General features: G+C 41.1%; 1 protein-coding gene across 3 annotated transcripts in view; it reads left to right on the top strand.

Moving 5' to 3' along the window:
• The first annotated feature begins 8886 nt into the window (after nucleotides 1–8886).
• Nucleotides 8887–22015, top strand: part of SPRYD3 (SPRY domain containing 3) — a 472005-nt gene continuing 458876 nt past the window's right edge. The window contains exon 1 of one of the 3 annotated variants that reach the window (XM_069230934.1): nucleotides 8887–8978. The gene's annotated coding sequence lies outside the window, so the exon portion shown is untranslated. Of the gene's footprint in view, nucleotides 9114–22015 lie in introns of all 3 variants that reach the window. The other 2 variants (XM_069230932.1, XM_069230933.1) reach the window with 2 other exon arrangements.

Here is a 22015-nt window from a genome sequence, read left to right as displayed (position 1 = left end):
CACTTTTAAAATAGCTTTTTGCCACTTTAAGTTTAACTGTGTACATTGTTGATTCCATTCAAAGTCCTGATTATACCTATGCAAAGTACATTTCATTTAATTTACTTACCTGTTAAATGAATCTTGTGGTTCTAGAAATAAATTATGAAAGAATATTTTTCTATATAAAAAACCTATTGGTCTGGAATTAAATCATTGAGTGTGTGTTTTCACTTATTGCTTGTGTGTGTGCAACAAATGCTTAACACTACCCTATGATAAGCCTAACTGCTCAACTACACTACCACAAATAGAGCATTAGTATTATCTATTATTGCCTCTGTCAAGCCTCTTGGGGAACCCCGGGAATCTGTGCACACTATATCTCATTTTGATATAGTATATACAGAGCCAGCTTTCTACATATGGGTTAAACCACGGGTCCCTTTTGTGAAGGTTACCGAGCACATTGAAACTGAAGTGAGGTATGTAGTTGTGGATTAAAATTAAGTAACAGATTCAGACTTGGACAGCAAGTGACAAGACAGCAAGGGATTTTAGGGACTGTGGAAAATTGGAAACTAAAGAATGTATGCGAAACTACACACACACAGGAAAGGGAATACTCATTTTACTCATGCCTTAGTAAAACACTATGAGGCCATGGACCCTTATTGTTAACTAGTGAATGGGGAATGCTGTTTAGTAACATTAAGGCACCTGCAGGCAACAGCACTTGATGGTGTGGTCTTCAAATGTACCATTGGAGGGACTGCGATTAATTAATTTTAAGCAAATGAGGGCCCAGTTGGTAAAACAGGAACAGGATGGGAGTCATTTGAGGGAATCATAAGCAGTGATGGATTAAAGCTAGACGCAGATTTACGAGTGTTTCATCAAAAGGCAATCAAATAGAGAAAGAAATGCATGCTATTGAAAAGAGACAGTATCTTATTCTTATGCTAAAGTTGATTTATTACACAGCAGAACAGAATTAAGTATCCAAGTATGCAACCCTTCCAGAAAGACCACACCACCTAGGCTATAAATAGACTTCAGACAGTGCTGAAATGTAGGGGGACTCTGTGGATCCTGGTTCCAGCAGCTATTTATGGCCCATGGAAACAGCAATTTCTGACCTAGAGAAATATACTGAATTTGCTCTGGTGTCATTTGGAACACCAGGTCACAAATCGGCACCACCTTCACGTTGTCTGCATTACACTGCAGCCAGTAAAGGGGCTTTATTTTGACATCGAGCTTGGCACAAAGGACATCCTTTGGGTCAAGCATCATGCGGGCTGGGAGGCATCTGGAGCCTAATACCTAAATGCCAATGCAATCAAAATAAACAAGGATGCACAGCTTCATACCACGTCACAAGTAGTTAAGAGAAACTACTGGCGGAAGGTTTTTAACTTTATTCACTGTAAGAATGCAAGATGTATCTGTATGAGTAATTGCACAAATATTGTCCATACTTGCACACATTATGGGCCTAATTACGACCTTGGTGGATGGGATACTCCATCACAAACATGACATATCCCGCCCATCGTTTTACAAGCTCCATAGGATGTAATGGAACTTGTAATACGACGGCTGGGATATCCGTCACGTTTGTGATGGAGTATCCAATCCACCAAGGTTGTAATCAGGCCCTATATGTTAAGAGTGAATGGTCGGGAGAAACACAAAGTCAGGATATAAAATGTAATGCAGTGTCTTAACCCTGTGAGATAAATGCAGCCTCTTTGTGACCCATTACGTAATCTAGGACAGATTTACAGTCACATATGTCCTTGTTGCCAATATCCTAGCACCATATTTTTTTTAATAAATGTATAAATTGACTGTCAGATTCTGCATTTCAATCTGCAATTCTGGTGACTCCACTGCTTTTCCTCTGCCACCCCTTAATCCCTGGATTCCCGTATTATTATTTTTCCAACTTCAGCACTGGCTACAGAGAATATAAGGGAGAAGAAAGTGGAGGTTTTAAAAAATATAATTTGGAAAATGTATTTCTTCCATTAAATTCTATTGAAGCAGAGGCTGTTTCACAAAGGAGTCAGCCAAAATACCGTCATTTTTTACTTCAAGAATCAGGAATCTCCTGCCTGAATGGTGTCTATTGGCATGTATGGATATGCAAAATTATGTGAATGCAGTTTTCTTGAGGTATAACTCCCATCTGTACTTGAAACCCTTTGAGCCAAAATTGTGAGACTACCTGAACTTTGCTGGGATGGAGTGCTTCCAGACATGCTAACATTTTAGAAGAGGAAAGTGGGAGACCTTAAAACAATAATCAGGAAAATGTATTTCCTCTGTTGACTTCTATTGAAAGTGAGGCAATTCTGGGCAGGAGACAACCAAATTATGGCCATTTGTGCTAAAAACAATTCTGAGTCTTCCACCTGAATCGTTACAATTGACATCTAGCTCATCATCACCTCTGCAGAAATAAGCTTTACTGTGGTGAAATTGTCAACCTTTCCACAATTAACGATGCATATGCATGGTAGCAAACACAGTGAAATCCTGCTTTCCTTTTGATCCGGCACCACAGATATCCTGCTGAAAGGGGAGATGCCATTGTCTCAGCCTTAACAGTCATCTACATTTCATTCTTGGAAAGTGGATGTGTTCCTGATGCAAAGAAACGTGATTATTCACCCGTTGTTGAAGAAACCCTCTGTGGACCCTGACTGGGCTGAAAATTACAGACCTATATCACTACTTCAGGGTGTCAATAACATTTTGGAAAAACTGATAAATTGCTATCTTACTGATTTTTTGGATACCAACTATCTACTGCATCAGACACATACTGGTTTTTGATCTGGTTGCAGCACCGAGACAGCTCCCCTATTGGGCACAGAGGACCTTAAAAGATACTGGATCAGGGTGGGTCTGCTGCACTCATTCTTCTAGATTTGAGTGCAGCTTTTGATACAGTCTCCCATTTAATCATACGTTACAGACTAGAAGAGATTGGCATCACAGGCAAGGTGTTAAAATGGTTGACTTCATTTTTAGAGAATAGGAGATTTAAAGTCAGGGAAGCTCTTTCTCATCGGAGACACATCAGCTGAAATGTGGAGTGCAACAGGGATCCTCAAAGACCCCTACGCTCTTCAACATGTACGTCTGTCCTCTATCAGACATCATTTGCGCTTAGGCTTTACCATGGTGTCATACACGTATGACACTCAGATTGTTGTCTACTTGTCACTGGATAGTTACCCAACATCTGAAAGACTTACTACTTGCTTGGAACAGGTGACCAGCTGAGCTGGATGGTGACTAGCTGACTTAAGTTTAACACAGATAAAACAGAGGTCACAATGATTGGAAATAACCCTTTGTTATGGGATCAACTCCTCTGGCCCCATGTTTAGGGGAGCACCCCCTCCCCCAAAAGACAGAAGGGATGAGCCTGGTGGTCATGCTGGATAAAGATTTGACCATGGTCTCCCAGACAAAGAAAGATGCAGGAACAAGTTTTGGCCTCTTAAGAGCTCTTAGAAAGATGCTTAAATGGCTCCCTATGGAAACTCGGAGGACAGTGATGCAAGACTATGCACTCTCTAGTTTAGATTTGGCAACTCTCTTTATCTAGGCAGCCCTTCATATGTCACCAAAAAGGTGCAAGTCATTCAAAACTCTGAAGCTTGTGTGCTGTTGGGCCCAAAATACATTCAGCACACTCGGCCCTCACCAAACTCCATTGGCTGCCTATAAACAAAAGGATAGCATTTAACCCCTTGGATGCCTGAGATGTAACGGTTACGTCCTGGGCAGCACCGCTCAGGTGCCCAGGACAAAACCGTTACGTCCTGCACCCGGCCCTCAGGAAAAAAGCTAGAGCTCCCCCGAGGGCCTCCCACCCCCTCCCATGGGCAGGGCTGGAAGGGTAATCGCTTCCCCTTCCACCCCTCCCCCCCCAGTGACGTCCGATGACGTCAGCGTACAATCGCGCGCTGACCTCATCAGAGGTCACCTTCCATCATGCTGGAAGCATGCTTCCATTGCTAATCGTGGAGAAACAGATTTGCTTCTCCTTGGTATGGTGCAGGGGAGGTCAGGGAGGCCTTTCCTTTCCTTTTCATGTCTCTCTGAGCATTCCTGCAGCACGATCTCATAGCGATCGTGCTGCAGGAATGCCACTAGACACCAGGGATTTTTGTTTGTTTGTTGAAATGTTATAAGGGGAGCGACCCTTAGGCAAAGGTCACTCCCGAGGGGGCAATTTTTTTATTAGGCTTTTTCTGTTCCCCCTGGGCGGCAGATCAGCCTATATTAATTAGGCTAATCTGCCCCTAAGAGGAGCAGAAGCCACTAGACACCTGGGATTTATTTTTTGTTTTTTACATTTATAAGAGGAGCAATCCCTTAGGCAAGGGTTGCGCTCCACTTTGGGGGGGGGGGCAAATTGTTTTTTAGCCATTTCTGCCCCCCTTGGGGGCAGATCGGCCTATTTTTATTAGGCCAACTTGCCCCCAAGGGGGGCAGAAACCACTACACACAGGGATTTGTTTTTTTTTGCGATAATTTCAAAAAAGGGGAGCGACCCCTTAGGTAAGGGTCGCTCCCCTGGGGGGCAAATTTATTTTGGGCAGATCAGTCTATTTTATTTAGGCTGATCTGCCCCCAAGGGGGACAGAAACCACTAGGCACCAGGGATTTTATTTTTTTACAGCTGGGGAACGACCCCTTAGGCAAGGGTTGCTCCCCTGGAGGCAATTTAATTTTAGGCCATTTCTGCCCACCTTGGGGGCAGATAGGCCTATTTTTGTAAGACCCATCTGCCCCCAAGGGGGGCAGAAAGCCCACCAGACACCACAGAACATTTGTTTAAAAAAAAAAAAGAGGGTGGGGCTATGGACATACCCCCACCCCAAATAAATGGGGACAAAGTTGTAATGCCCACCGGTGGGCAGATGGGGCAATTACCCCCGATCCACTCCCCGGGGGTGGGGGCAGAAAGCCTACTAGATGCCAGGGAATTAAAAAAAAAATAGTGGGGTGGTGGCTACCAACCAGTAGGGGCATGGTTATGCCCCCACCCCAACTGAAGGGGGTAACAGTTTTTCAGCTCTCCCCCCGCACACTAAAACATCTTGTCCCACGGCAAGCAAGAGGACATTTGATTATTTTGGGTTTTGGTTTTACATTTGGGCCATGAGAGCTTGTCTAACTCTCAAAATCGTCCCACTTGGAATGGTGAGGGCTACACTTTTTGGACTTTGGGACGCTGCCATCTAGAAAATCTACGAGACCTAGACACATCTGAAAACGAAACATCTGGGTGAGTCCGGGGTGGTGTGCTTCATATACACCTGCAACATGTTCTTACTCACAATGCCCTGCAAACCTCCAACTTTGCTGGAAATCACACATTTTCCCCATATTTTTGTGATGGAGCCTTCCGGAGTCTGCATGAATCCACAAAATTCCTACCACCCAGCATTGTTGCATCTGTACCGATAAAAATTCTGCCCCACTTGTCAGCCTAAAAACGTTTCTTTTCAAACTGCCCTTTTGGACCCGCTTTGGTTCCCCCTAATTTTCTACATGTTTTTGGCTCTACCCTTTTACAGGCGCTTGGCCCACCTACACAAGTGAGGTATCATTTTTACCGGGAGACTGAAGGGAACGTTGGGTGGTAGGAAATTTGTGCCGATGTGGTAATCCCACACAGAAATGTGGGGAAAATGTGATTTTGTAGCTAAATGTGAGGTTTGCTGAGGATTCTGGGTAAGAAAACACTGGGGGATCCACACAAGTCACACTTCCCTGAACTCCCTCAGTGTTTAGTTTTCAGAAATGTTTGGGTTTGGTAGGTTTCCCTATATGGCTGCTGAGCCCAGGACAAAAAACGCAAGTGAGGTACAATTTTTATCAGGAGACTTGGGGGAATGCTGGGTGGAAAGGAAATTTGTGGCTCCTCTCAGATTCCAGAACTTTCTATCACCAAAATGTGAGGAAGAAGTGTTTTGTTTTGCCAAATTTTGAAGTTTGCAAAGGATTCTGGGTAACAGAGCCTGGTGTGAGCCCCACAAGTCACCCCATTTTGGATTTCCCTACGTGTCTAGTTTTCACAAATGCACTGGTTTGGTAGGGTTTCCTAGGTGCCTGCTGAGCTTGAGGCTAAAATCCACAGCTAGGCACTTTGCAAAAAACAGGTCTGTTTTCTTTGGGAAAATGTGATGCGTTCATGTTGTTTTGGGGCATTCCCTGTCGCGGGCACTAGGCCTACTCACACAGGTGAGGTACCATTTTTATCAGGAGACTTGGGTGAACGCTGGGTGGAAGGAAATTTGTGGCTCCTCTCAGATTCCACAACTTTCTGTCACCGATATATGTGGAAAAGTGTTTTTTTTGCCAATGTTTGAGGTGTGCAAAGGATTCTGGGCAACAGAACCTTGTGACAGCCTCACAAGTCACCCCATCTTGGATTCCCCTAGGTGTCTAGTTTAAAAAATGCAAAGTTTTGGTAGGTTTCCCTAAATGCCGGCTAGCTAGAAGCCAAAATCCACAGCTAGGCACTTTGCAAAAAACAGATCTGTTTTCTTTGGGAAAATGTGATGTGTCCATGTTGTGTTTTGGGGCATTTTCTGATGTGGGCACTAGGCCTACCCACACAAGTGAGGTACCATTTTTATAGGGAGACTTGGGGAGAAACTGGGTGGAAGGAAATGTGTGGCCCTCTCTGACTCCAGAACTTTCTATCACTGAATTGTGAGGGAAAAGTGTTTTGTTTGCTAAATTTTGAGGTTTGCAAAGGAGTCTGGGTAACAGAACCTAGTGAGAGCCCAAAAGTCACCACATCCTGGATTCTCCTAAGTGTCTAATTTCCAAAAATGCACAGGTTTGGTAGGATTCACTAGGTGCCGGCTGAGCTAGAGGCCAAAATCCACAGCTAGGCACTTTCCATAAAACACTTTTCAATGTAAAAATCTGATGTGTCTATGTTGTGTTTCCTGTTGCAGGCATTAGGCCTACCCATGCAAGTGAGATACCATTTTTATAGGGAGACATGGGGAAACACAGAATAGCAGAACAAGTGTTATTGCCCCTTGTCTTTCTTTACATTTTTTCCTTCCAAATGTAAGACAGTGTGTAAAAAAGACATCTATTTGAAAGATGCCCTGTAATTCACATACTAGTATGAGCACCCTGGAATTCAGAGATGTGCAAATAACCACTTTTTCTCAAGACCTTATCTTGTGCCCATTTTGGAAAACAAAGGTTTCCTTGATACATATTTTTTCACTCTATATTTCACCAAATGAATTGCTGTATACTTGGTATACAATGAAAACCCATTGCAAGGTGCAGCTCCTTTATTGGCTCCAGGTTCTTGATGAACCTACAAGTCCTATATATCCCCACAAATAGAAGAGTCCAGCAGATGTAACGGTATATTACTTTTGAAAGCTGACATTGCGGGAAAAACTTACAGAGTAAAACGTGGAGAAAACTGGCTGTTTTTTTCAACTTAATTTCAATATATTTTTATTTTAGCTGTTATTTTCTGTAGGAAAACCTTGTAGGATCTACACAAATGACCTCTTGCTGAATTCAGAATTCTATTTTTCAGAAATGTTTAGCTGTCCGGGATCCAGCATTGGTTGCACACCCATTTCTGTCACTAACTGGAAGGAGGCTAAAAGCGCAAAAATAGTAAAATGGGGTATGTCCCAGTTAAATGCCAAAGTTGTGTTGAAAATGTGGTTTTCTGATTGAAGTTTGCCTGTTCCTGAAAGCTGGGAGGATGGTGATTTTAGCACCACAAACCCTTTGTTGGTGCATTTTCATGGGAAAAAAACACAAGCTTTCTTCTGCAGTCCTTTTTTCCCATTTAAAAAAACAAAGCTGTATTTTGGCTAATTTTTGGTCTCCTCCAGGGGAACCCACAAACTCTGGGTACCTCTAGAATCCCTAGGATGTTGGAAAAAAAGGATGCAAATTTGGTGTGGGTAGCTTATGTGGACAAAAACTATGAGGCCCTAAGCGCGTACCGCCCTAAATAGCCAAAAAAAGGCCTGGCACCTGAGGGGGAAAAGGCCTGTCAGCGAAGGGGTTAAAGCCTTTTGCATTTCTCCTAAGGTCTGCCCCACATATCCTTTGGCATCTCGTTACCCCTTATAGCACCCCCAGAGAACTGAGATCGAATGATCTCTCCCTTCTTGCTATCCCTGAAATGAAGAGAGAAGTAGAAGTCACTTGTTCGCTTACTTGGTGTACAAACTCTGGAACTCCCTTCAATTCACCTCAGAACAAATGGAAACCTGTTAAATTTTAGGAAGCAATTGAAAACTCATCTCTTCATTTAAAACAGCATATTTACTCACAAGTTCTGGCAAGGCGGAGAAGCACGAATTTGGTAGCCGTGCGCTCTGTAAACCCTTATAAATAATGGCAATAATAATACTCACCCTGAGTGAGATTTCAACTGCCTTTATGGACATGTCAAAGGGTCCGTGATATGAGGTGCTTCGACTGCACTTTTACAACATTCTCCGAGTTGGGATGCCAGCCCTCTTTACCCCCACTACCCATTAATTGTTCAAGCTGTTCTAGAATTTAAAAAAATAAAAATCAGCATGGACAATGATGTGGAAATAAAAAGGAGTTTTTCAGCTTTAAGGTATTGCTAGTATGTAGATATTTTGTAGATTCCCATTATATCTTCGAATTATTTCCTAGAAAGACTAGTACACGACCACTTATTTAGCCTGCCGCCGTCCATGGTATTTCTTCTTAGTCAGCCTTTGACTTCGCTGACGTGCACTGTAGTCGTGTTTTTTCTGTGTCCATTGCCGCGCTGCGTCATTCTGCCTTTTTTTTCCCATCCCACCGCCCCTACACCCGCCCCCTTAGTGTTTTCATCAGACATTGGCCGGGTGCGCTGTTTGTCTGTTTAGGAAGAACGCCGATTTGCTTGCAGGCGGCGAGGATGGGTGGCCCAGGTTTCCGCTTGGAAGTCAGTGAGTGTGTAGATGAGAAAACCGGTGAACCCATGGCGGAGCCTTCGAGCGGTGGGAGAGCGGGCCTCGGGGACAGCCGCGGTGAGAGAGGAGCGTAGCAATGGGGGAGCTTTAGGACATAAGCTGACAGGGAAGGTGAACGCATACTCGGGGCGAGGGAATGTGGGATGCAGGGACTGGCCAACGTGGAGGAAGATGCAGCCATAGTAAATGTGAATATTTGGCACCCACCATAGCAGAGCCTATCTGCTTGGGCCGTTACCTAGTCATATAGTTTTTTTTTATTTTATTTTTTAAACAAGCATTTATCACAGAACTCTTCCAAATACCTATACGTTACTGAGAAATTATATGAAATGTATTTATAACTTCAAAAATCTTCACACTCCACTTTTTTCCTAAAGGCTACATAGGTGTTCCTGAACGAACTTAGGTTTCAGGTGACAAACGTAAATTGGGAATTAAAGGCAGAGTTTGTGATTGGCAAACTAGACATTATGCGTTTATTTCTAGAGTTAGGCACAAAGGTAATGAGACTGGGCGATAAAGTATAACCTGAAAAGTCTCGTGTAGTTAAAGTATATTGCCATTGAATTGTGTAGCGCTTTCCTCTATAAAAAATAATCAGTAGCCGTAGAATGTTGTTCCGCATTCACAACGCTTTTTGTATTGCTGTTAAATTTAAAGTGCCTCTGATGGTCTGAGAGTGAGTTAACTCTTTAAGCATTTTCGTGCTCCTCAACTGGACCTGATCAACAAATGTCAAAGCTAATTTCAATATAATTAGTAAACTAAATCGGTCTTTACAATGAAAGTGAGACCAATATTACAATTCAGTAATAAAGGCTTATTATAAGGTTTATATTAATACAGAAGGCAAACTAAGTGGATAGACTCAGTTCATAATTTTAAACCCAGAAATCTCTGAATAAAGGGCAAATCATAAAATAGCAGAGCAAAATATAGTTAATCTCAAATAAAGTAAGTCCTAAATCAGAAGTCGAATGACCTAGTGCAGCCTCTTAACGATCATGGAAGAGTGATCCCAGTGCTGTCAGGAAAAGGCTTCTTTTATGGTACAAAATGCAATGAAGTCATGCATCCAATACATTTGTGTAAGAGTCACAGCTTTAAGCAAATCAGGTTAAAAAAAGAACGATACATTTTCTGAAATCACATCACCTGCTCTATCCCACATATTCATATAACGCTGTTCCATCCCTGGTGCCCTCCAGACACCTACATTAAGACAAATGGCACGTCTTTAAAATACAGTTGATAAGTTCTCATGAGAAATGACAGGTGTCCCAATAGTTGGGGCATTGGGAACATTCACTGTCCATGAAACTGCGTGCTACACAACTCTAAATAATAGAAACCGGATTCTCTACCTTCCGAAGTGGCATTACATCTGATAGCAGTGTTTTCAAAGTCCCTTGTGCATGAATAGTCTGTGTGCACAAAATGGTCACATAATGAAAAGATGACTGCAAGCAGCTCCAACCATTTTGAAATCGAGGGCTACATTATCAAATGTTAAAATAATTGCAGTCAGCTTCACATATGTGTTATTTATTATTGTTAATATCATTATACAGAATAATTAGCATTTTACTGCATTTTAAGTATATAGTTTATTTCCACCCTCCAGCACTGGAACGTTAAGATTCACAAGCTTGAACTCTTCCCTGCTAGGGTTTGAATAAAAAAAAGTCACATTTCAGAACATGGAAACTCTCTCAAACGCATTTAATTTTGCAGTGGCCATTTTCTACTGTACACTGCAAAATGAGCAAATAAGGTGTATGTGTACTTAACGACAGTCCACTTAGCTGCTAATATTCTTTGAGTTCTATTACATGTTGTCCTTACATCAATCAGCAGCGTATCCTTTACTTGCTACCATTTTTAGAAGTCCTTGCTGAAATTTCTTCTGAGGAGGAGAAACCCTTCTTGAAACCTTGCATTTCCTGTGGCTTAAAATATTTAAATTCAGCAGATATTTGTACTGTGTATCTACTCTGCATCTCATCATGTACTGTGGGGCAATACTATAACTTATCTGTAGATCTACCATCTGCTGTACATTTAATGGGATGGTATTATAACTTGTCTGTAGATCTACTATCTGCTCTATATTTAATGAGACAGTATTGTCACAGTGCAATTTAGGAAACGCACTCAGACAAGGGTTTTCATCTGCCAACACAATGTATTCCGGTAGTTGTAGTCCTAGGCGGCCTCTGTTGGAATAATACACCAGTTATGAATGATTGGCAACAAGATGCCCCCGTATTTAAAAAAACAAAAACAAAAACAAAAAAAAACTCACTTCAGTTCAGTTAAACATGGGGAAACAGGTCGCCCAGTGGCCCTGACACTCAGCACTTCCATTGGCATTTACGAGCTGCACTCTACCCTTACACAAAAACCGGAAGAATGAACTGTTGCCACAAATTGCTACTTTATTGTTGCAGTCTTGTTCTTCATGTTTTTGAGTGTGATGTTTTGTACTCTCGCTCTTTGTGCAAATCTGCGCTTACCAGATAGATTTATCCATGCAATACTGGTCAACATTTTCCAGACCTGGGACTTCATTTAAAAATCCAAAGCATTCTGGGAGTTGGAGTCCTGGTAAACATCACCTGAGCCGCATGTACAGAAACATTATATTTCAAATATTTGTGAAATCTAGACTGGAGTATGGTGCCCCCAGTGTCCTGGATAACATTATCTAAACAGGCCTCGGGTCGGGAGCCCACCTAATTTTGAAGAAGCTAGTGGCAAGGTTAATTGTGTACTCCTGGCTTTGTGTATGAGGTTACATAACTGAGTGGGCCTCCTACAACTATCTTGTTACATAGAGGTCATAGCTTAGAATCACTGCAGGGAACTGCTAACACGTCCCTTTATGAGAAATTATTACACATTAGGACTCGTTTTAGGCCAATGAATCTTTTGACCCAGTTGAGAGACATCTTAGGACGAGATAGCTAATCAACATGTCAATCAATACGTCAATAATATCATCAATACTTAATACCACAATTCATTTTACTTTAGTTAATGACATTTAGTTAGACTCAGGACACCACCATGACCTTTCAGTCATGAATAACCACACCAGTTTAGTATAATTTCAGTCATTTTATTCTCTATTGGTTACAATACTACTAGCAAGTTGATTAATCTCTAAACCAAGAAACACAATTGCATAGTCACGATATGGCAACTCTGATAAGATCTCATCAAAGCAAGAATCACAAACATCAGAACATAACACTGCGCAAACATAAACTATCCTTAGCAGAATATTGTTAACAAAGCATTAATTCAGTCATTTGTCCATTTGCATCAGTTTAATGTACCCCTCACCTAACCTCTAAATAGCATTGGCATGTTGGGCTTCATGCAAAACAATATAGAACACCAATTTGGAAAACGTCTAACTGTGGTCTCTGTCAAAAGAAAAACAGTTGGTACCTAGAAAGGAAAAGCAAACAGACAATCACAATTTCATTGTCATATAGTTACCCTTCAAGGTTTGGGTCAGCACTCAGGTTCAGTCTTCGTCTTCAGGACATCAGTTGATTCGCCATCAGTCAGGAACTCAGCTCAGGTAGGAAGGGCAAAAGGGCACTTCTTTCATAGGGAGGTAAAGTGTAAATGGGCAATCTAAGGACAAGGATTATTCTAAGTAAAATCAGCAAGTCACCAAAACAGAGTGACAAAGTTTCTGGATCATATCACCAGCATTTCCCTAACCATTCTAACCACTTCCGTGTGTTGTAGGTTTTTATCCCTTTTTCATTGTACATTACCCTAAAATCTAATTGGTCAAGGGGTTGCACCCCACTATCTTTACCCAATTTAAACATAAAGGCATTTTAATCTTTTACCCCGCATTAGTTCTCAGGCATTTTATTGGTCCATATGATTGACGTCTTTAAGGGTAGAATATCCAGTATGATTTCATCCTTTTGTAATTCTTTGCGCATCTTCGGTCTGTAGCTCCATTGTCTGTACTGGTTTGGGTGACCTTGTATTTAACATTAGTCTGCACTGTTGGATTTAGTTAATACATTTTCTACAAGCGCGGTGAACTTCATGAGAACGGATCTACTATAGTTACATTCAGCTTCTAGTTTGAAGAAAACAAGAGTTTGTGTCCTTTAGCAAGTCTGCACATTGCATGCTTGGAAAAATACATTTAATATGAGAGCCAGACAGCTAGGCTTCAGCTCATGCTTACGTAAGGCCTAATGATTTATTTGCAAAACTTTAATAACATAATCATTAATAATTAGTATTAAACTATCCTCTAATATATGAATTCATCAACATTAGTCATTTTTATTAGTCCCCGTATACATTGGCGGCCACTCCCCGTGGGCACATTTAAAGCACACGTTTTAGCAAAGCATATTAATACAGTTTCTATGAGCATTATTGTACATTAGTTCATAAACATTTCATGTTAATATAGATTACATAAGCTACCCTTTCTCAGAACCATGGAGACAAGCACAGCTGTTCAGGTTGCCGGGTCTAGTTGTGACGTGCTGTTTTGGTCGGGCTTGTCTTCCTTTGCGTTCTGGGGCTCTTAGTCCTGTTTCAAACCTGTATTGGAGCGACGCATCAAGGGCGGACCTGAGAAACTGTACAGGGCTGTTTGGGGAGCCATATACTGGCCTTGGTCGGCATATGGCCCAGTATACATTTAAGCCGGGCCGACTCACTTTATTTTTAGGAGTGACTTACCATTTTTTTCTCTAAGCCCCATTCTGCATTTTCTGTGAACAAAAACCGCTACCAATATTTTACTCTTCCCACGTTCATAACAGAGCCCCCAAAGTAGTGATATCTACTAACTGGAACTTACGGTTGAGCTCTGTATCATGATTTTTGTTTGCTAAATGTCCGGGTGTTGGGGGGGGTCATTTTGCGTCATGCCACTGACTAATGAGAGTCGTCAGAGTAGCCTCTTGCAAGTGTCTGGTGTGAAATGCGGCACAGGGGCCCGTTGTTATCTGACTTTGCTGCCCCTCTGTGGGGGCAGCACAAGTACAACCCCACCGCCACCACCTTATGGACGTGTGTCCTACTTCACATGCATGTTTCATGTCCGTGTTCCGTGTTTTTTCCTCACAGTTCGTGAATGATGAGGGAAAAAGGCTTCGTTGCTGGTCACTGCAATGCTGTTTCCCTTGTGTTTATTATTATTTTTAACTCTCTGAGACGTGGCCACTTGCATGCACACCGAAGAGGCTGTAAATGTGTTGCATGGGATTGGCCAGCAGGTGTCTGTAGCCACCGGAGGAGCTCACTGTAGTCCTAGTCAAACGGTGTTATCTTCTAGGGATATATTAAAGCTGCTGCAGAAACTCAGGAAAGAGAAGAAAGGGTGGTTTTACGTAAAAGACCCTTATCACTCTGAGAAAACTGCAGCCCCTTCACACCCGCGATACACCAAGTGGCACTGCCACAGGAAAGACCTAATCTAATTTCTATAAGAACTTTGTCTCCTTTGTCCTCATTTCATTGTCTAGGTCTTTTCCCTTCTGCATCCTAATATATTTACACTGTCTGGAACAACAACATCAAACCTAACTTGTGCACAGGAACAGGCCGGGGATGTGAGCTTCACTTTTACATACAATCCATATACCACAATAGCCCCATGCACAGACATTCACAATAAACACTTGGATGGGGTTGGGTGACAAAATGTATAAATTGCCTGTGGATTGGCGAAATAGTCTCAGCTAGTGACAATTCATTTTTAGTGAGTGGAAAAACTCTTTAATTTACAAGAAGATCATTAAATGAGACATTTTCCGTTTTTCTCAGCCAGCTCCCTTGTGTATGTACAGACCCTGTACCAAGGTTAGGATACTCCAGACTGTTTAAAAGAGCTGCCATAGGCGTGGCTTCCAACAGGTTGTCGCTTTTACAATGATGTGTACACTCAAAATCACATGTTTAAGTTGTCTACTGTGATATGGAGCGCTATGTGTAATGATGTTTCTTTCAACAGCATACATTCTTAGTTTGCTTGCTATCTCAAAAAACATTCTCTTACTATAATCCTAAAACTCTGCATGAAGAATTGACCTTGATATTCTTTTTTTTCTTTAGAGTGACCTGTCCTTACATGCCATCCTCTAATTGACTTCTGTTTGAGTACGGCCTCCTCAGTCTCATGCCTTTCTGCTTTAATCCTCCTTATTGTAGTTCTGCAATTGACTGACACCTCAATTCATAGACCCCAACGTCTCCTCTTTAAAACTCCATCACTGTAACATAACATGACCTAACCTCCGCCAGCCTCTCACCTACCAGTCATCAGAAACCAAATAGCTCCCGCTTATGATCACACATAACTGGTATTAATATAATCTAACACAAAATAATTGGAGTTAACACATGCATTATTTTGTGGAGATCACATGTCTAATCACTATGACCAACAATAACCACTGGATCCAGCCCTCTAATTATCTTTGTGGTGTTGAGTAAAATCCATTGTCCGCAAAATCAGCATGGTTGCTCCACCATTCCTAGGGCAACTGTAGGAGCTAAATTGGGCTATGGGTACTTCATATTGGCGGGGAAGTTTTCATTTAATATTTATAAATTGTTTTTGCAGAATCCAGCTGCCTGCAATGATTTCAGTTTACTAAAGTCTACCCACATATTTTCCTCGTTGTGGAAACTGAACTGCCTCCTTTTCAACTCTTGCATTTTAAATACACGACCCTCACACATACGGTTTCATTCAGTGTGAACCATGTGTTCGTGAAACAACTGTTTACTTAATGCTTAATATGACTTTTTCATTCAGTAGAGAAATATTTGCAGATACTCTCTCGCCCCCCAATAATATGAATACGTTTTGTGGGGGCTCTAGGACAATTGCTGCAGTTTCTGGTACTTGTTGGAATATCCTTCAAATTGGTGTCAAATTTAAGAAAGGAGCATCTTCCTTCCAGGAAGTCTTGAAAAACGGACCAATTAGGATAAACATCTGAAATTATGCTCAGGTGCCAGATTTCTGGGATCTGTATGCCAATACATAGCTTGAAAAAATATGTATGATATTAAAATACTGGAAAAAAAATGGTCACAGTCTCTACAGTCCAGGCAGCGTCTCTGGACATCATGCAATATATTCTTTCAGACTCTCAAGCCTTCTCAGATGGTGGAAAATTCACTGTTTCTGCCAAAATGATACCCATTGCTGCCAAATATCTTGGCCATTGTTGCCAAAAGTCTTCCCGACAGCCATTCTGCTGAAGTCTGCCCCTCAGTAGCGATCATGTTTATTATTATTGCATTTGTAAATATATTTATGTAGTGCTTACAATCCCTGACAAGGCATTGAAGCGTTTTTTCTGTGGGTAGCATGCTACTCTGGAAACCCAAGATTAGAAGGTTAGTGAAAATAGAAATTCCTTAGTTTGGCTGCTTGAACAGATAAATATTTTCCACCCATGTTTTTTTTTCTTTTTTTTTCTTTTTTTTCTTGTTTGTAGGTATTGAGAGGCAAATATCCAATCTTGAGGGCAGGTTGTTTTGTTGTATGTGTTCATCGATTTATATATTTTCCCCTTCCCCTTTCCTGATGAAGAGTGGTACTTTGCCACATATTGCTTTGTGTGTGATGCAAAGCAGCTTGAAGGAGGATCTTCTTGCAACCTGTAACCAGTGTAACGCCTTTAAAGCAGGGGAAATGTGTGCTTTTGGCTTTACATGTAGGAGTCGTCTGGCGATAGCATTCCGAATTCTTTGTAATCTTCTCATAGTTAACAAAGTTGAGAATGATTCAGACTATGAGCATAGTCCAGATTTGATAGGGCAAGAGAGATGGTTGCTTGAACCTTGTGTGGGAGCTCTAGGTGCTGGAAGATACGTTGCAGTGTTTTCATTGTGAGAAAGCTTTACTTGGCTACCTTATCCACTTGTGGTTCCATTGACAGTTTGATGCCCATGCTAATTCTAAGCTTTTTACCTCCTTGGATACCTTAGGAGGTGGTCATAGATCATCGGGCTAGGTGAAGAGACAGTCATAGGTTTTCCATTCTCCACAGATGAGTATATCAGTTTTGGAGGCATTCAGTTTGAGTCGGCTCCATGTCATCCATTGGTCAACAGCCTGGAGGCTATTTGAAGAGTTTTGATGTGTTGATGTTCTTCAGGCTTTCCTTTTTGAGGAGAATCTGCATGTCCTCTAAGTAGTTATAGCAGATGATGTCAAACCTCTTGACCAGATCTGGTACAGATTTCGAGTGGATGTTGAAAAGTATGGGTGAGATAATTGAGCCTTGAGGGACTCCTGCTTTAATTTGCATTGTATAATTCTTGTTCTGTTGGAAGAGAGCATTTGAGAGTTATGATTAATATCTATTTTTCTGAACCCTTATGCTTCCTTAAACTTCTCTTACTGATGAGTAGCATTGACGATGACCATGATCTTGTCTGTTACCACCAAGTCCTTTTTAAGAAAGCCTTCATTAATAACCTCCCAGGTGATGGGCTTGCTTCCATGAGCAAGGTTCCATTTGCTTACAAAGGTCTCCAAATCAGTTACAGCCAAAATCGCTCTCGCTTTACAGTGGTGCACATGCATGCACCTGGTGGCCACCATCTGCTTGTGTTAGGTGGTTGCCTCCCCAGCCCTCAGTTGGCTCTGGTGGCCCATCTGACATCCAGTGATCACCACCCCATTGCATTTGATTGCACCCATGCATCTCCCTCATTTGCACCTTCACATTGTAGCCATTTTGGTGGAGGAAACACAGTTAACACTGTTTGACATGCTGTGTTCATCTTTAGCGTTATTGTGGAGAGTATGATGGTGGGCCTGCGAGTAGGTGGCTGTTATTGACATTGTAAGCATCCTGTTTCTAGACATTATGCTAACTTGATATTTGGTGTTCCTCCATGTTATCTCGTTGGCACCCTGCCATAGGTCAAGCGTCCCTGATATTTAGTGGGTTGAATTAGCATTCGATGGCCATCACTGGCTTTTTATTGTGATCTATGAGCTTCTGTCAGCATGGAACAGTTTCATCTAAATATGTAATGAACATGGCAAAGTGGTATTTGTGTGTAAAACCCAAGAGGTTGCCAATTTGAAACTGGATATTTGGGACTAAAAATATATTGAACTAATGATGAGCTTTTATTTGGGAGAGCTGAGTTTCATAAAAGTGAAAAAAGTGTTATTTGGGGAAAAGATTCTTGTGTCGATTTATAAAAAATGCGAAGCTGATATTCGGGGGGGGGGGAAATTGTTTCCATAACATTTAATATTAATGTTTGAATGCTGACATTGTTTTCTTGGGACCAGTGGGTGCTTGCTGCTGTGTCTGTTAATGCATGAGTCTTGTGAATTAATTTAATACTCAAGTTGGTGAAGCTTTCTCTGACATCATCTTTAATACTGTCGGATGTTGGATTAGTCTGACTTTATAAAAATTTAGACCACAAGCATATTCATAGTCTCTGAGAGATGGTTCTGCTGGCTGGGGTCATGAGCTCCCCCATCTCCATTTTCCTCCTCTGTCCCCACTGAGTAGGTTATCAGTTATGTCAGAACCACAACTGAAAAGGGTTCAGTTGCAACATATGAAGATGTGGAAGGAATAAGTGAAGAAATATGAAGTGCCAGCATTGTCTTCATGCTGCTGAACTGGACTTATTTGCATCCCTTTAGAATTGTTCAGTCTTCTATCTTTCCTGGCTGATGTGAGTCAACGTGCCTGCTTTCACAAGTTCCTTGATAACCTGGCTCTTTTCATTTCTCTAACAAGACATAACTGATTTATGATAAAATCAGTTATATTTAAGCTAACTCCCGCGTTAAGTAATCACTTAGCATGTCGTCCTTGCCAGATTGATAACTTTCCATCTGACTCATCAGAAGATAGATAAAACCCTTGGCTGCCTCAAGTCATGTTTTGCCATGGATCCTTGTCAACTGGTTACCTTGAATTCACTGGCAGAATTATTACACCATATATAAAATGCTTTAACAGGTCATTTAGAGAGCTATGCCCCCCAACTTCTGGAAAGAGAGGAGTTAATATTCCCTCTTGAGAAAAAGAAGTGTTGGATCTGATGGATGTGACTATTTATATTAGTCTTGATTATTTACATTACTGTTGCACCAGTACCGGATAAGATTGTAGAACAACATGTAGAAAAATTACTTACTTCCAAATATTGAAGCCATGGTATATCTTGCTTTGCAACAAGCAGGATCCCGCTCCCAACACAGATTTTCTGACTGCCCTGTACAACGTCCAGGTAATTAGACCAAATTCAGATAGCAGTCACCTTCTCCTTGACCTGTGTGCTTCCATTTCATACCATGGATCACAACATTGTCTTTAGCAGTCTACAAATCTAGGCTTGACTGTCTCTATCTTAAAGTGGTTTTGCTCCTTTCTTAAATTCCGCAGCCAGCTAGTTTTTCTACCCTCAGTTCTACTCCCTATCCCATTAAACATTTATGTCCAGCTGCTAGGGGAAGTGATTAGAAAGTTCGGATTTTAGGCACACTCGTGCTGAGAATGGCAGACCAGTTTCAGGAGCAACTGGGCAACCAGATGATGATACCTGTGAAGGAGAATGTGCAATTTCTTAGCTGTAATGATTAAAAGTTGCGTAAGGAGACAGGCAAAAATAGTAGTTTCTCTTTCTTACAATGCAACAGCAAACTTCTGTATCAGAACATAATACCACCTTTTCAAAGAGTCCCAGAGAATGAAACTACATCACAAGACAAACATTTACCAATACCACCACCACTTCATTTAAAGTTTGTCTGGCTCTGTATCGTCCTCTTTGTCTGCTCAGCAACATGAAATCAGACATTTATTTTCCATCTGACTGCGTACTTATCCTTCTTTTCAAGCTCTGGAAAAAAAAAAAGCTAACCACCTCGAACAATCGGAATACCAGTCCTTTTTCATATTGGCTGTAAAATCACTTTACTTCCCAAATAAAATCATGTGAGGGGAAAATGCAACATCAGATGCTTACAAAACATCAATGCTCAATTGGCTCCTCAAAAGGGATATTACAATCACCTTCGTGTTCTTAATAGAAATAGTTCCTTTCTTTTTTTCTTTTCTTTTTTTAAGCTAGGAAATTGTACATTCTATGTTGGGTCCTGAGATGAGTATTGAGCTTTTTGCAAAGCTTGGTCACAGCCAAATAAGTGGTATCTGAAACACAGTTAAATATTTTAAACTTCGAATCTCAAGACAATCTGCAACCTTCAAAATGTCTACCTCCCACCACACGTGCATTGGAGACCATGGCATGCCTTACAGTCTGGTCTGTGAAATACATTTGCACATGCCATCTTCTTGCATAATCCACCAACCTGTAAACATGGAGGAAGCAAACCAAGCAAAAGGTTTCATAAAAGGAACCTGTAACACAGACAAACGTCTGAAGACCCGTAAAAGAAAGATGGCTGTATTAGACTTGATTCTTCTTCAAACAGTGAGCTATCTGTTCCACAGTAAAAAACAATTACGCCTTGCAGATCCAATACATGAACATCTGATGTTCTTATACATTGATCTCGAAATGCCAACAAGGCCAACTTTTGCTCATAGCTTTTCTATTTACAGATGCTCATTTTCTGCTCAAGTCAGAAAAAAGATAGATCTTAAATCACATCCCATAAGGATGAACCATCATCCCCTTGGCAGTCTGATGTCCATGCCAATTTTAAAACCAGAGTATGCTTTACTACCAGAATTCCCACAGTATGCAGGTGGTCTGCCAAAATAGCAAACTTAAAATAATTTACTGTGTTTTAAGCCTGAAATGTATTTGTAGTTTTGGACAAAAACATTGAAAAGGCACTTTATCTCTCCTAGTGAATTGAAATATCTTAACTATCAGTAGTTTCACCAATGTTGGCATATTGATAATGCTTTCAACCATGTCTGTTCCATAAAGAAAACAACTTGCCCTAACCAGGGTCTCCATTCATCAAGCCATGATGCTGAGTGGACCTGGATGTATGGATGTGGGTCTTCTACAGAAAACTGAGCAGAGTCTTTCTAAAACTGAGGATCAGTGGAACTGGAACATTCCTAGAAAGTTACAGAACTGGAAACCATACTTGAGGATTCCACTGAGTGTAATCTGAACCTAGTCTGTCTTTTTTCACTTAAGTCATGATGCCATGCTTCATTGAGAAGTGCCAACAATCTTTGACACAATTTGCTAAATGTATGGAACTGGTGGCCAATCCAACCCTCCCCTTGTGTTTATATATCTATATCCACAACTCAGTTTGCCCAATGTGTCTGTTATACCCAAGCAGGGTGGGATGTGTAAGAGCCAGGCCCTAAGAGAATGTTTAACAACGTGTCTCCCACACAAATAAATGCACAGAACCACAGGTTTTTGGATTGTGTATTTAATTACATGGTGAGGTGCATGTTTTGTGTGTGTGTGTGTATGTGTGTGTGTGTGTGTGTATATATATATATATATATATATATATATATATATATATATATATATATATATATATATATATATATATATATATATATACACACACACTCACTCTGCACTGCAGCTGTTTCCTTCTGTGGCTACAGTGGTGCACACTGCAAAATAAGGATATCTAGTGAATATACACCATGTAAGATTTAGTTGTGACATTAGATATGTGTATATATTAAAGGGTGCAATTTGTAAGCAAGAATTACGGCTGATGCGGTTCTGAAGAACCCCTTCTATTGGTCCTAACTTACATTCATGGTGGCCATTTTTATGTTCATGTATTAGGTTTGTGTCCATTCTCCGTCTCAAGGGCCCCCACGGTAACAAGAAAATCAGTATTTTAGGATACTTTGGCATCCATTTTTTAATCCCACCCATACAACTTTAGGCGTTATGTTCAACACAGAAAAATCATCAGATCGTATATCCAGTCCCATCTTTTTCAGTACACATCAATACATCATTGTTTCAACAGTCATTCTGATAAAACAGTAAAA

This window comes from Pleurodeles waltl, chromosome 4_2 (genome assembly GCF_031143425.1).
Source record: "Pleurodeles waltl isolate 20211129_DDA chromosome 4_2, aPleWal1.hap1.20221129, whole genome shotgun sequence".
NCBI lineage: Eukaryota > Metazoa > Chordata > Amphibia > Caudata > Salamandridae > Pleurodeles > Pleurodeles waltl.
This window is presented reverse-complemented; position numbering and strand designations above follow the sequence as displayed.